Below are 15218 nucleotides of genomic sequence, written 5' to 3' on the forward strand. Positions count from 1 at the left end.
CTTTTGAAGATTCTCCAAAGACGTTTTTCACAGGGCCAATGAGGAAACGTATAGGGATAGAATAAATTTAAAAAATTTGAATGCCCTGGTCCCACATACTCCGGTGTATTTATTTAACGACTCGGATATAAAATTAGATGATTTTATGAGGACATAAATTCAAAATAACCCGAACAGTATGAAGGAAATGAATAAAGTTCCTTAAATGTATTTTTACTATTCTAGATGTCTCCTATATTATGATATTTTGAATATAATATTTAATATACCGATAGGTGTGTTATGTCGTCAATATTTGATGAATGTTTACGGTGTAGGCTTGCAATATGTAGAAAATCCAAGATGGTTAAGCCATTAATTCGGCTTTGTACAGAAATGGTATGTAGGAAAGGCGTTGTCTTCCGTCATAGCTAGCATCTTGTGTGCTATGGTAAAAATTAGGTTTTTATTCATCCACCGTATAGTCTGGACCTGTGCCCCGTGTGGCTACCATGTGATTCGATTTCTGTAAAACTGTCATAATGGTATAGAGCTGGCTTAAGTTTTTCCGGACTGTTTGCTTCCTACAGTCAAGCATGGGGGCGGTTATGTTATGATTTGGGCGACAATATCATGGTATTTAGCAGGTCCTCTCATTGATATCACTGGCCGGAATGAATGTGTCGACATTCTAAATGATAAAGTTCTTACTATGATAGCATATTATTGCGAAAGCTAATATACTGCACATAACGAAAAAGTCCAAAACTATAGTCCATTACAGAAGGACCAGCAACAGGGACTATTATATAGCGTTACTGGATCTTCTGATGGACGAAATGGCCGAAAACGGCCGCATTTGAAGAAGAAGAAAGTGCTACGTCATCAAGCGTCCTCATCGGTGCATTGTACCGTGTCACAAGTCAGTGAAAACGATGGCAAAAATCTATGAATTTGGCTTCGAATTGCTTTCTTATCCACCGTATTTTCCAGATCTGGCCCCCAGCGACTATATCCTGTTCTCAGATCTCAAAAGAATACTCGCTGGGAAGAAATGTTGGTCGAATGAAGCCATCAATTCTGATTCCATCATCAATTTTGATCAAGCGATCGCCGAAACTGAGGCCTATTTTGAAGCAAAGGACAAATCGTACTACAAAAATGGTATCGAAAAAGTGGAGGGTGACTATAATTAGTGTATCACCCTTAAAGGGAATTATGTTGAATAAAAAGAACTAATTTTGCAAAAAAAAATGTGTTTTACTGTAGTAGGCTGTGGACTTTTCAATTGACCTGTTTTTGTTTTCAATTGACCTGTTTCAATGACCTTTTTTATTATGATCTTTCGCTGTCTTACAATTTATAGGTTTTACCTGCAGAACACTTTGAAGATAATTAGAGCAAAAATGGAATAGATTTATAGTAGAATAAAACTGTAATAGAATCTAGAAAGCTACTTTTCTATTCCTAATTTCTCTTTACTGTTACCCAATATTGTTTATAATTTGTTATAGTCATCATATTATTGCGGTGGCAAAGAACAGATCCAAAAATGAAATAGTAAATAATACTTTACGATAAGGGTGGTAAAATTTCATGTCAACTAAAACCCATCAGTTAATATTATCTTCATAAATCTTTTAACATCGATATAAAAATATGCATAGGATACGGCATCATATGACAATATGAGTATTTGATGAGATAAGGAAGACACGCTCTGCAGGAATTACTATCGTTACGGCGAGAATATATTACGAAGCATCATAAACAACTATTTAAATTGAACTGTAATCGTATGCGAAAATGGTACCCAATAGCTGGTAATCGGTGAAAAGTAATTCTTCTGCATGACAATGGGTAGCCGTATGTTGCAAGACCCGTGAAGGAAGTACTAGTTAGATTCGAATGGGAAGTTCTTCCACGCCCAGTCTATTCTTTCCTCATTAATGCAACAACTCGTACGGAGACATGTATCTTTCCGTATGATACAATCAATGCTGAAAGGAAAGTAAAAGTACGATTCAAACAAAATTAACAAGTGGTTGAATGGAATTATGTCTTCCTTTAAAAATATGGGTAGACTTTAAAAAATATTTTCAAAGCTTTACCATTTGTGAATATCCCCTTAAGAGGATTTTTCAAAATTTAAATTACTGAGATATAGCTGTTTTAGTGAAGGGACATCTAACAGGTCAACTAAAAGGACCCCGGCCTACCATAGTAAAACAAATTTTTTTGGCAAAATTTTTTTTTACTGAACATAATTCCTTTCGAGTGTGATACCCTGATTATAGCGACCCTCTAACATTTCGATACCATTTTTCTAGTACGATTTGTCCTTTGCTTCAAAATAGGCCTCCGTTTCGGAGATCATTTTTTTATACGACGAAAATTTCTTCCCAGCGAGCATTCTTTTGAGATCTGAGAACAGGAATAGTCGCTGGGGACCAAATCTGGAGAATGCGATGGATGAGGAAGCAATTTGAAGCCCAATTCATAGATTTTTGCCATCGTCTACATTGACTTGTGACACAGTGTATTGTCTTTGTGATGCAGCACTTTCTTTTTCTTCAAATGCGGCCGTTTTCCGACGATTTCGTCCTTCAAACAGTCCAATAACGCTATCTTATAGTCGATGTTGATGGTCCTTCCCTATTGGTTACTCTTTAGAGTTATTAGCTTTCTTTTTATTATTTTTCTTGTCAACTATTGTACTGATAATATTTTTACTTAATGTTCTCCAATATTCCAACATACTTCATGGGTAGTATGTTTGTAATACTCACTAGTATTCTTTTTAAAATTATTATTTCAGTTACAGTTATATAGTCCAGTCATTATCGACGAATCGATTCTGAACAAAGTTAGGCTATTTGCCTTGATGAATCCCAGTAAAATTTTTTCATTTATTTTTTCTTTCCTTTAGTTGCACTACTATCAATCAATATTTTATAATTCTTTATTAGTCGAACCTATTGTCATCTATCTTTCTCTTCATATTATAAGATTTAAATGTAAAAAACTTTTCTGCGAGCTTTTTTTAATGCTTCTTTTGTACAAACTTTGTCCTTACCGTGAAGTAGTTCTAAAGCTATGCGTAAATACAGTTCGGCAATTAATTTTTACCTATATATAGGATTTTTTCCATATTTGCTAAATGTTTATTAGAGAGGATTTCTATAAGAAATAATACAAATAAACTCAACATATTTAAAAATGTGTATTGAAAATCACCAAGTATAACTAGTATTACTTTTATATTGTTATTTTATTATTTTATATTCTAAATTGATTAAAATTGTATTCATAATAACATAAAAGAGCTTTCGACTGTTGTAGTTAGTTACTGATAAAAAGATATAAATCTCGATCTAGTTAAAAACGATGCTATTGTGGTTAATAAAATGTACTAAAATGTTTTTTATGATGGTAAATTTAGTATGTTCACTCCGCCAACACCTAGTCCTTTATACAAATATTTATGATACTTGGCTGCACCACTATCAACTTCAAGGAACAGCCGGTTAGCGGCAATGTTGGCACGTGCTGTCTAAATATTGTAGGGCTTCTTGTGTTTTGTTTCACGAAAAAAAAGGTCCACGTTATTTTGTGCTTCATTTAATTTCGTTTTTATGTACCTCTCCCAGAAATATTATTTTTCACTGGTGTCAAATAAAACGATATATTAAAAATTTTGTTTGGGAAAAAGTAATTTCTGTTTTTTTTTTTGCATGCAACATAAGTATATTCATATACATTTTAAATACTTATCAATGACATATGCAAAAATGTAATCCTGCCACTGTACAGCTCATATTAAGAATCTATACCAATACGATGATCCAATTAACCGAGTTGTGTTTCAAGTTGTTTTGCCATCCACCGTATACTCCAGATCAGACCTCCAGTGACACTAGCTCGTTCTTCAGAAAAACAAAAAAAATAAGAAGAATAAAATATAAGAGCTTAGCAATTGATGATTTTACTGTTTTAAAACAGTTACTTGCGATGGAAAAAAGAGATGAACAAGAAGAAGTTTACCCAGCAATGAAAGAAACAAAAGCAGGTGGATTTCAAGGCTATGACTATGACTACATTTACTGATGATGCAGCCATACTTGCTATTGGAGATAACAGCGAAAAAGAAACCAGAAAACTTCTTTTTCTTCTTCTTCTTTTAACATCTTTTAGATATGCTTAAAACAATCTTAGTTTATACATTTATTTACATCAATATGTATTCCTCAATAATAAAATTATAATAACTTAAGCTACAGTTTACACTAAAGGTATAGACTTTATATAAGTTCTGCTTAAGAAATCGGGCATCCATTGAGTGATATAATTAGATTTTTATTATTTCGTCGCAATACAAAACGTCGCAAAAAAAATTAACATGAACAGATTTGGAGCTATTAAGCCGTATTTTACAGTCTCTAGACTATTTGTAGATTTTGTTGATTGCCACTTATACTTTTTCTACTGCCCTAGGCAGAGATATGTCGTTTGCCATAATAATTGTGTCGTCAGCAAAGGCTCCAAGTAGTGTTTCTTTTGTTGTTGGGATGGCAGAAGTGTAGAGCAGATACAGGAGAGGTCTTAAGAAGCTTCCTTGTGGAACTCTAGCCGAAATAGTTTTAAATGTTGAGAACGCCATTTTGTGCGATACTCTAAATTTTCTTCCGAAAAATATGACTCCAGCAGTTGACAATAGTTACGCGGTAACAATTTGCTCATTTTACAGATTAATCCCAAACGTCAAACCCGATCAAAAGTTTGTGAAACATCCAGGAATATTGCAGGGCAGTATTTCTTTTCCTCAAACGCTTTTTCAATAGCCGCAGTTACTCTGTGCACTTGATCGATTGTTGAATGGTGATTTCGAAAACCAAACTGGAAACCTGGTGTTATTACAAAATCTTTAACACGTTTAAATATTAGTTTCTCAAATATTTTTGATATTGCAGGTAGCAGCAAAATAGGCCTGTGAAATTCGACTTGTTCTGCGGGTTTGCCACGTAACACAAAAAACTGCAACACAAAAATAGTAATATAAATAACTGGATTCAGACAAGGAGAATTTTAACTACAACCAAGCTGTTCATATATTAATATAAGTATGAATAATAAACTATTCATCATAATGATACTATATAATACTACTAGCGACCCGCCCCGGCTTCGCACGGGTGCAATGCTGATACTAAATTAAATACACTACAGAAAAAATATGAACGTTGTATATAAAAACATAGCGGCCCGCTCCGACTTTGCACGGGCATAAAATATATATGCCTATGTCACTCAATGAAAACATGATTAAAATCGATCCAGTATTTTTGGTTCATTCATTACTTCCCTTGGCCTGCACGCATTAAATTTGGAGTAAAACAATTCCTCTTCCCCTATACTTACTATGAAGATTTCCTGCTATCTTTGGAATATCTAAATTCATACAATTTTTATTACATTACACATTTTTAAAAGCAAATTTTAAATTTGTAATATCTCCGAAAATATTTGTTTAATTTACATGCTGTAAGGAACCATATTGATCTATATTAATTGCACACTGTATTTAAGGTACTTAATTCGATAAGGATTAATGCCGTATTGCTTAAAATAGCTTCGTAAATAAGCCATTTTCTCACGTAAAAAGTAAACAATAAAAATGGTTAATGTGGGTTATCCCTAAAATATAAACATATACCATCGCGGACTTTTTTGTAGACCTTTTTATGGTGTACAATACTGTAGTACATTAATTTGATCTAACTCGTAGGGTTAGGCAGCGTTTTTGCTAATTGCTAAATAAGCCTAAAAAAATAGGTTAATTTACGACATCACGTTAGAAACCTCTAAAATTAGCAATGTTGCCTTAGTATATTATGCATGTATTATACATGTAAACCTTCCTCTTGAATCACTCTATCTATTGAAAAAACCCACATCAAAATCCGTTGCGTAGTTTTAAAGATTTAAGCGCACATAGGGGTATAGGGACAGAAAAGGCGACTTTGTTTTATACTATGTAGTGATATTGAAATAAATTTCTATCTTTAGTAACTATAAGACCTTACAAATCAGTTGAGAAAACCATACAACAAATGCTATATCAGCTAAAACTTCGCTTGAGGAAACAAATATCTGTTACGGGAGGGGAAGAAATTTCCAGAAGCCACCCCTGTTATCTGGCCTGTTTTTTTTTTCTATTTTTAAATCTCGGTTCTTTTCCATATCAAGACATCAAAAATCCCTCTCACCGAAATGGGCCATTCTCTTTCTGTTTCGCCAGGTGCGACCGAAAGAGACTCAGACACGGCCGATTCCTTTCGTTGATCTTTGACCCTGATTGGAAATATAACAGCTGCTAGCACGTGTGAATTTATGCGCATATTACATTATAATTTGGAATTCCTCCGGTATTCCCATTATTGTACATTTATGTGTCATAATATGTCGATTAATTTTCTTCTTTCTCTTTTTTGCAGGTAAGCTGAAGTCGTTTCATACCATGGTAAGCTTGTACTTTTTATTAACATAATATGTATAGTCCATTAAAAGTTTTTTAGTAATGCGTCATGGATGTTTGTGACGTCGAAATATTGCAATGTTGCCGAATTAACTCTGAGTTTTAGTTCAGTTTGGCTTTGACATACAAAAAAATTCTAATATAAATCAAATAATTGAACAAAAATATTATGAAATATAATTTATTTTAGCATTATAGTACATCTAATAGATATATTATCGAAGGACTTAAGCTATAATAGTTTGTAGGTTAGGTTTGTTTTATTTACATTTAATTCTTTTCCGCACTATCCATAAGGTAGAATTTCTAGGCGCGTTTTTTATGTAGTGGTATCTTCCTGGAGGCCTAATCCACCTAATTAACAATTGTATATCTGAGAAAAATGTATTTTGTTTCCTCTACTATCTGTGTTCTTCATAAAATTAATGACTGAATTATGTCTAATGCATTTACCATATCTACAAAACGGTTAGTATTCATTCTTTCCTCATACGTTGTAACCCAATGCTCATGTTTAATTTTGAACAATTACAATCATATCTGTGCACACAAATCTTTCACGCCCTACAATACCATTTCCTACAGTTATATTCAATTAATTATCTGCATACCTTTAATTGTTTCCACTCTCATCACTCTGTCTCAGGAATTTCTAACATTGCACAGCATTATCACATATCCTGCAAGTTTCCTTCAGTAACTTTCACTTTCCCACTCTCTGTCTAATTCAATCACTAAACTGTTAATTTCTAATGGGTCTGAAACATGTTCACAATTCCGCCATTTATCAATTACTTCCTCCGTATGTCTAATCGAGTCCATCCAAACCCAAGGTGTTATGGTTGACAATGCTTCCTTCCACATATCCAAACAGTTTTTGATGGAATAACCTTCTCGACCAGCAATATATCTGCAATTAATTATTAATAAATATAATGATCAACAAAACCTAATCTAATGCTATTGTAAATTTTACCTTTTTCCATCTATTCTTGTTGTCTTTACATTTTTTTTTGTTACCCTCTTGTCAAAAGTGCCACAATGAACCATTTTGAAATAACTGTGTCGTCGGCAAATGTTCCAAGTACTGTTTTTTTTGTTATGGGGATACCAGCAGTCTAGAGTAGATACAGGAGTGGTCCCAAGACACTACCCTAGGGAATTCTAATTGAAATAGGTTTTAAGTGTTGAGAATGCCCCTTCTTGCTAGAAATTTTCTTTCGAAAAAATATGATTTCAGCAATCGACAGTTATTCCGCGGTAGGTAATGCCATGCCCGGTCAAAAGCTTATGAGACGTCTAGGAATATTGCAGGGCAGTATTTCTTTTCTTCGAATGCCTTTTCAAAAACCGCTGTTACTCCGTGCACTTGGTCGATTTTCGAGTGGTGATTTCGAAATCCACACTGGAAATGTGGTATTTCTTTAAATTGTTTAATACATTTCAACAGCGGTCTCTCAAATAATTTTTGTAGGTATGTAAGATCCAACGTGTTCTGCCTGTTTGTCGGGTTTCTTTTGCCTCAAAAAAGTCTCAAGTCTCAAACAGGCTTTGAATATTATGATGTCAACATGATGATAACCCAGGTAAAATATCATCAATTCCAAGAGCCTTTTACGATTGAGATTGTTGTCAATTGATACACAGCAATTTCCATAGCGAGTAATCTTTGTCTGCTTCCGAGCTTAATTCTCTTACATATTTTTCAAAGAAACTATGTTTATATTCTTGATAAAAGAATCAGTTGTCTGATTACTAATTCTATTAGATATTGTTTTGTCTACATCATTTCTGGTTCTAATTTCAAGGGGATAATTTACTTCATATTCTGATTTCTCTCTCTTGATGTTGGGGAGTGAAGATGTTTTCAAAAACCGAAATAAGTGAAAAATCTCCTCTTGTCGAAACAGGAAGCAGGTGTTTCTTTTTATTTTGGATTTGGAAGTATTACAAAAGCTTAAATAATATTGAAAATTGCCAGCTTGGTTGACGCAGTTGTCAATGAGGCAGGACGGTTCCTGTACTCTTGCGATAGTCGTGAGTTCAAATCCTGCTCAGACATGATTGTAAATGTATCTTGATGATTGTCCATAAGGCGATAGTGAGACATCTAACAAGACATTTCATTTCATTCACGCCAGTAACCAAGCTGGGTAAAGCCGGCTGTTTTCTGGGATTATCTTAAGGCGGAGAACCGTGGTTCGGAGCCCACGTTAAGCAACAGGTCCAGTCCAGATAACCCGTAGTTGGTAAAAAAGAGACTTAAAAATATAACAAAAATATGCCTTATTCCATTTTACGCCAAACCCTTTTGAATAATGTAATATGATTTATGTAAAAGGGTCGTTTTTTTCGCTGCCCATCGGAAAGTCAACGCGTGATAATATTTAAAATTAAAATGACTTCGCAAAAATCAAAAAGGAATGTTTGATTTGTTTAATAATCATCAAACGAACCACTGCTTCTTAGCATTCCAAATATAATCAGTTCCAGTTAGATTCCGATTAACAATAAAGCATGAACTAAATTTATGGCTCTTAAATTATTTATCAACAAATGTCGTTTCCGAGAATCACGGCTTGGTCAAATGGTAACCGAAACAATTTTTAAAAGTAAATAGTTCACAAGATGGTGTTTTTTTTTTCGGTCAATCATCGCGGTAAAGGTATTGATTTTGTAGTGCATAACTGAAATGAAGTAGTTTTTATTCTTTACCGACCGGTGCTGGTTGGTATTAATGTTGGAGGTCTGTGGGAATCAGGTGATTTGCATTTTTTTCTCGGTTCGATTTAATCTGTACAGTCACAGCTATCTATGATTTAGTTTATTATGTAGATACTTAGACATTTCTTCGTATCACTCATATCGAAGCTTCCTTGGGTTGGATTTTGTCCACAAAATAGACATACTTAGAATCCCCTGTCTAAAATTGTAACCGAATTATGCTGTGTCAAGTTACCAGAGGTGGCGCAAAGCAAAATTAAAAAATGAGAATTTATTAATATTACAAAAAAACACAACACCACAAAATATAAAACAATTACAAACAAATTAAAAATAATTTAGCCGGCTTGGTGGCGCAGTGGAAAAAGCGATGGGACGGTCCTCCTACTGTTGCGATAGCGGCGGGTTCGAATCCTGCTGGGGCATGGTCGTAAATGTAGGTTTGTGATTGTTTAAAATTTGTAAATGTTCTAGGCAAGAGTGTAAAATCCGACAAGGAAAATGATCCCAGTTACGCCAGTAACCAGGCTGGGCAAAACCGTTTGTCTTCTGGGATGGTTTCTAAACTTGGTCACTCGCCAGTCGGTAGGCTTAATGCTTAGTATCGTGGTTCGGAGCCCACGTTAAACTTTAGGTCCAGTCCAGATAAACCCATAGTTGGTAAAAGGGGACTTTAAAATATATTTAAAAAAAAATCCAAAATATACTTGAAAATGGAATATTTAAATGTATTAAAGATAGTAACTATCGATGCCTTAAAAATATCTATACTTATTTTTAGCCATATCGACATTTCTTTACAACAGCCTTCATTTCTGCTTAATATATGGTACTCAACAGATCAATTGAAAACTCCCAGGTTTTCCATAGTAAAACACATTTTTTTGGCAAAATTAGTTTTTTTATTCGACATAATTCCCTTCAAGGGTGACATACTGATTACAGCGACCATCCAACTTTTCGATGCCATTTTTGTAGTATGATTTATCCCTTGCTTCAAAATAGGCCTCAGTTTCAGCGATTACCTATTCATTCGACGAAAATTTCTTCCTATCGAGCATTTTTTTGAGATCTGGGAACAGGAAATAGTCGCTGGGGGCCAGATCTAGAGAATACGGTGGATGAGGAAGCAATTCGAAGCCCAATTCATGGACTTTTTGTTATCGTTTTCATTCAAAAAAACAATATTTTATCAACAGGCGAAATTCCTTTTTATCCATTTTTTAATCCACAATAACAAAAGTTGCTTCACTCAAAGGGTTATAGTTCACAAACTAATGATCCAACAGCTGTCAAATTTATACAAGCATCTTTTGAGGGTTAAGGCTAACTAAAAAACATATGGATTTAATTCTAGTAGAACCACCTATGTGTCAGGCCTATGTTGGTTCATCTGCTTCAATGATTATAAAGTTGTGCGTTGTTTTATTGCTTTTCGATATTTACATTCTAATGTTAGAGCTTATCTTCACACCATTAGTTGCAATATTTCAAATGCAATACATGAAAGCTGGAAAGGAAGTTATTCTGAAGGTATATTTGTGATCTAGCACGAGCTGATGATATCTAACCAAAATAAAAGCAATGTGTGTTTGTTTATGTATGGTGATATAAAGCTGGTTCTTAGCTCAATGATGTTAAAGGAAGCACACGCCATCTGCATTGAATTCCGAACAATAATAGACTCCCTTGTTGGTCTCGGTCGTTGATAAATTGTGAATTCACGCCGACTTTTTCATATATGCATATATATAGTCTTGAACAAGTTGCGATTTATAACAACAGCGGGCTTGCGTCCCGCGATCTTGTTTGGGCAGGTGTATTTGCCCCGAAAGCCCCGTAGGCCAGCTGTCGACCACTTAAGAAGCACAGGAACAGCCCTGCATCCCTATTTAGGCACGCGGTCACGTGGCCTCCTTATTACAAAGAAGGCGAATCGGCCGACAAGGAGTTCGGAAATTAAGATTATAAAGCGTCGCTGTCGCCGTGCGGCTCGCTGAAAGAACCCGGCGAAAATCGCAATTCATCGAATACCCACAGACCACCGGCGTCAGGCTCAATACGCTATGGATTATTTGTCGGGAGATTACTTGGAAATCTATTAGTTTTTAGGAAGTACGTTCTCCGCGACAAAACTTTGACACACCACACATTTTGTCGTTTCAACCTTTAATAAAAATAAATCTGTAGTTTTTAGGATACATTGCTCCACATCTCCGGATTTTTCGGAAAAAAATATAGAATATTTAGATTTTGTGTTACAATTCTATAATAATAATCATTAAATTGTTGCTATTCTTGTTGGTTACACACACACACATTGGTTTTAAAATATGAAAGAACAAGGGTAAGTGCCGAATGTAAGGTTAAATCTTTAAAAGTTATAAAATCTAAACAGCATCAATTTTATTTATAGTGGGAATTTTAGCTGGCAAATATATAACACTTCATTTTCAATGACATGGAATAGGTATCAACATATGCCAAAATTTAATGATAACAAGAACAGTCTAAAGCTATTTCCATAAACAGGCAAGTATATGTATTTTTTGACAATCTGTGTTGATCTGAATGAAGTGTTGAACAAAATTGTGAACAGAAGGATGCTCCACTGCGCTCCAACCCGTTGGAACAACAAGTAGAAGCAACCTCGCTGAGTGTATGGATGAAATAGAAAATCATATTCTCAGCAACACAGTCTGTAATGCAGCAGCTGCTCATTTTTATCTAATTAACATAGTAGGACTTAAAAACGCAATAATTATATTTATTGATATTCGTAAAAATATCTTAACCGTCTGGTCAATGACCGGGCACCCGGGTATCTATTTGAAATCCGCAGGTAAAATATATTAACTCCTTAAAATTTTTTATGGGCGTCTGTATCCCCAAAATTGAAGTAATTTGACACCCATTTTTCGTCAAATTTTTTAACAATCAATTAATTAATAAAAGGTATTAACTATCAAACTTGATACACACTTCAGAGACTGTTTATTAAAGTATTTAGTTCATTTGACTTTTAAATTGATAATAGACAATATAGTTTGTATTTTTTTTTATTTAAACAATAATTAAACAATAATTCTTATTATAAACAATAACGAAAATAGTAAGTAAGAAATACATAACCCCGTTTTATTTTATTTTATTAATATCGTTTTCCATTCTTTTACTATTTATTTATTTGCATTATCACTACATAGTATAAAACAAAGTCGCCTTTTCTGTCCCTATATCCCTATGTGCGCTTAAATCTTTAAAACTACGCAACGGATTTTGATGCGGTTTTTTTCAATAGATAGAGTGATTCAAGAGGAAGGTTTATATGTATAATATATGCATAATATACTAAGGCAACATTGCTAATTTTAGAGGTTTCTAACGTGATGTCGTAAATTAACCTATTTTTTTAGGCTTATTTAGCAATTAGCAAAAACGCTGCCTAACCCTACGAGTTAGATCAAATTAATGTACTACAGTATTGTACACCATAAAAAGGTCTACAAAAAAGTCCGCGATGGTATATGTTTATCTTTTAGGGATAACCCACATTAACCATTTTTATTGTTTACTTTTTACGTGAGAAAATGGCTTATTTACGAAGCTATTTTAAGCAATACGGCATTAATCCTTATCGAATTAAGTACCTTAAATACAGTGTGCAATTAATATAGATCAATATGGTTCCTTACAGCATGTAAATTAAACAAATATTTTCGGAGATATTACAAATTTAAAATTTGCGTTTAAAAATGTGTAATGTAATAAAAATTGTATGAATTTAGATATTCCAAAGATAGCAGGAAATCTTCATAGTAAGTATAGGGGAAGAGGAATTGTTTTACTCCAAATTTAATGCGTGCAGGCCAAGGGCAGTAATGAATGAACCAAAAATACTGGATCGATTTTAATCATGTTTTCATTGAGTGACATAGGCATATATATTTTATGCCCGTGCAAAGTCGGAGCGGGCCGCTATGTTTTTATATACAACGTTCATATTTTTTCTGTAGTGTATTTAATTTAGTAACAGCATTGCACCCGTGCGAAGCCGGGGCGTGTCGCTAGTTTTATATATTATGATACAGTGCCATATAAAAATTGAAGTACACTAAAATATTTCGTACACCCTTCACATGTTGTGGTTGTAATACAGTGTTCGTCACAAATAGGGTTCTCACATACCGAACATATTTTTCTAGTTCAACGTATCTACATTTGACACCATGTTGGTGTTCCTATTAGGACCACATCTCTTTCGAACAATATTACGCCTCCCAGCTTGATGTTCACTTGGTGATGTCCACTGAGTACCATCTTTTGCTGTCATTCCAGACGCCGTCGCTTCTACTTCACTTTCTTCATCCTCATCCTCTCCATCTTCACTTTCTTCATCTTCATCCTTCTGGTCTTTATCTTCATCATTGAGTACAATTTCATCATCTATTATGAATAAAATGTATAATTTATATAACATAAAATACACTAATAACTTATATACTAATAAATAATAAACTGATAACTTATTTTCTAACTGTGCATTATTATTACTTTAAATTTAATAAAATATAAAACTATAAACTAAACAAATAATTTGTTCAAAATATACTTGAAAATAGACTATTTAAATGTATTAAAGATAGTAATTATCGATGCCTTAAATTATATCTATACTTATTTTTAGTCATATCGATATATCTTTACAACAGCCCTCGTTTCTGCTTGATATATGGTACTCAATTTTAAAGCCAGCCAGACGGGGATATCGATATATTTCCAAAAAGCATCGATCAACTAAAGTATCGATGTATTGAAATTTGAATAAGTATCGATGTTTAAAAAAATGTCGATACGTCGGAGAATCGAAAATATCGATACTAATTTTTAGTCATATCAATATTTCTTTGCAGCAACGCCAATTTCTACTTAATTTCTGATACTCAACAGATCAATTGAAAAGTCCCCGGTGTACCATTTTTTTGGCAAAATTAGTTTTTTTATTCAACATAATTCCCTTCAAGGGTGACATACTGATTACAGCGACCCTCCAACTTTTCGATACCATTTTTGTAGTACGATTTGTCATTTGCTTCAAAATAGGCCCCAGTTTCAGCGATCACCTATTCATTCGACGAAAATTTCTTCCTATCGAGCATTTTTTTGAGATCTAAGAACAGGAAATGGTCGCTGGGGGCCAGATTTGGAGAATACGGTAGACGAGGAAGCAATTCGAAGCCCTATCTATTATCCAATACGCAGTCATCATCAGATTCTTCTGTTTCGAATGTTTTCTCCAAATTCTTATTACTCTGAGAGCAGGTAACTCTATTGTAAACGATTTAAAATTTATTTATTACTATTTTTTTAAATATTGAAAACATAAAATAAATAATTTACTTGAAAATAAAACAACTAAATCTCTCTTTACCATCTAAAACTCGATAAATCAGCCATTGTATTTAGATTAAATACAATTTCTTTATTAATACATTATTATTAAATTATATTTTAATATATTACATATTAAAAACAGTATAAACATTATTTCACCAGAGACTGAGATAGGGCCGATGGGCCCTCCTAGTTATATACCTAGATTTAAGTTATCGCAAAGACAAATTGTAGGTTAGACGGAAACGACTAGTAACAATAAATTAATTAAATAATAATAAATAATAATAATTTGGAAGAAAATCTGAATTATCCGTACATAATAGTATACAAACAGATACTAAAACCTTTATGGACCTATGAAATTCAGTAATGATGATATTCTGCGTGAATTGGTATCAACGTAATACAAGTATTTTGTTTGCTGCAACCAATTGTGTCCAAGTGCCGAAACTTTTCGATAACACTGAACTAGGATACAGACTCTAGAGGTCCAAATCCTGTGGTTTGTGTGCTAATGGGTCATCCTAAATTAGTACTTAGTTTTAAGCTACAGTAGAAACAAATTGTAGGTTACTTAACAATG

At 33.7% G+C, this 15218-nt stretch overlaps 1 protein-coding gene and 1 long non-coding RNA gene across 3 annotated transcripts in view; one reads left to right on the forward strand and one right to left on the reverse strand.

Annotated features, from left to right (window-relative positions):
• LOC143198116 (uncharacterized) overlaps positions 1-15218 on the forward strand; it is a 317200-nt gene that overhangs the window by 92535 nt on the left and 209447 nt on the right. The gene's annotated exons all lie outside the window — the stretch shown is intronic.
• Positions 13343-15218, reverse strand: part of LOC143198124 (uncharacterized) — a 63930-nt gene continuing 62054 nt past the window's right edge. The window contains exon 2 of the long non-coding RNA XR_013006159.1: positions 13343-13684. This is a non-coding gene — a long non-coding RNA (uncharacterized LOC143198124). The remainder of the gene's footprint in view (positions 13685-15218) is intronic.

Source organism: Rhynchophorus ferrugineus, unplaced genomic scaffold, assembly GCF_030347505.1.
Source record: "Rhynchophorus ferrugineus isolate W39M unplaced genomic scaffold, kcgeb_rfMv2 rfM6, whole genome shotgun sequence".
NCBI lineage: Eukaryota > Metazoa > Arthropoda > Insecta > Coleoptera > Curculionidae > Rhynchophorus > Rhynchophorus ferrugineus.